The sequence below is a fragment of the Ovis canadensis genome, chromosome 1 (genome assembly GCF_042477335.2).
Source record: "Ovis canadensis isolate MfBH-ARS-UI-01 breed Bighorn chromosome 1, ARS-UI_OviCan_v2, whole genome shotgun sequence".
NCBI lineage: Eukaryota > Metazoa > Chordata > Mammalia > Artiodactyla > Bovidae > Ovis > Ovis canadensis.
The window spans coordinates 177,574,908-177,576,533 of NC_091245.1; the positions used below are offsets into that span (position 1 = coordinate 177,574,908).

Below are 1,626 nucleotides of genomic sequence, written 5' to 3' on the forward strand. Positions count from 1 at the left end.
GCTGAGTACATATTCCATTATGTATATATACCACAACTTCTTGGTCCATTTATCTCTTGATGGACATCTAGGTTGCTTCTATGTCCTAGTTATTGTAAATAGTGCTGTTGTGTCCAACTCTTTGCAACCCTGTGGACTGCAGCATACCAGGCTTCCCTGTCCATGCAGTGAACATTGGGGTATGTGTGTCTTATTAGCTCAGAATCTGATGCTGGGAAAGATTGAGGGCAAGTGGAGAAGGAGGCGATAGAGAACAAGATGGTTGGATGGCGTCACAGACTCAAAGCACATGAGTTTGAGCAAACTCTGGGACATGGTGAAGGACAGGGAAGCCTGGCATGCTGCAGTCCATGGGGTCATAAAGAGTCAGACATGACTTAGCAATTGAACAACAGCAAGCTATATATATGCTCATACGTGCATGCACCATATAATTCTTGAGAATTATATAAGCTAAAAACATGCAAAGTTTTTGGCGCTAGGTAAATGATAAATAAATGCTAATTACTGCCTTTCCTCCTTCTCTGTTTATATATGCATATATATATAGTTGATAAAATACACATATTTTTATATTTATTTATTTATACATGTATAGATATGATATACAAAGAGATATAAATGTGTGTGTGTTTGTGTGTGTGTATGGTATATCCATGATCAGTAAACTTTTCTGTGAAGAGCCAGATTGTAACTAGTTTAGGATTTGAGGGCCACTCATTCTCTCTCTCTCCTATTCAACTGACAGAGGATGAGATTGTTGGTTGGATGGCATAACTGGCTCAATGGACATGAGTTTGAGCAAGCTCTGGGAGGTGGTACAGGACAGGGAAGCTTGGTCCTGCAGTCCATAGGGTCACGAGTCAGACGCAACTGAGCAACTGAACAACAACAACATAACTCTTTGCAATCCCATGGACTGTAAACTAACAGGCTTCTCTGTCCATGGAATTTTCCAGGCAAGAATACTGGAGTGGGTTGCCATTTCCTTCTCCAGGAGATCTTCCCAACCCAGGGATTGAACCTGGGTCTCCCGCATTGTAGGCAGACGCTTTACCATCTGAGCCACCAGGGAAGTCCACGATATATGAGATAGTTACAATTTTATCTTTTTAGAGAGAGGAAACTGAGGCTCAGGGAGATGAAGTGACATATCCAAGATTGCGCAGCCAATAAGTAGCAGAGTGTGTGTGTGTGTGTGTGTGTGTGTGTGTGTGTGTGTGTGAGTCACTCAGTCTTGTCTGAGTCTTTGCAAACCCATGGACTGTGGCCCACCAGGCTCCTCTGTCCATGGAATTCTCCAGGCAAGAATACTGGAGTAGGTTGTTATTCCCTTCTCCAGGGGATCTTCCCAACCTAGGGTTCAAAACCAGGTCTCTTGCACTGCAAGCAGATTCTTTACCATCTGAGCCACCAGGGAAACCCAGTAAGTAGTAGAGTGGTATCTTATGCAGTGTAACCTAAAGATCCAGCTTTCTTAGACCAAATGATGGTGCAGCTCCATACAGGCCTTTACTGGATGAAGTCCCATGCGGAAAGGGGGTCTTGGGATTTGTAGCTTCTTAGCCACAAATAGGACTTACAGAAGATGAAAGGGTGTTATGCTGTCCAGGTCATTCAGAAAGG

At 43.4% G+C, this 1,626-nt stretch overlaps 1 non-coding gene across 1 annotated transcript; it reads right to left on the minus strand.

The window, feature by feature from the left end:
• Positions 1–1,003: 1,003 nt before the first annotated feature.
• On the minus strand, positions 1,004–1,075 carry TRNAC-ACA (transfer RNA cysteine (anticodon ACA)). The gene has a single exon. It is a non-coding gene; the product is annotated as a tRNA-Cys (tRNA).
• Between the last annotated feature and the right edge of the window lie 551 nt (positions 1,076–1,626).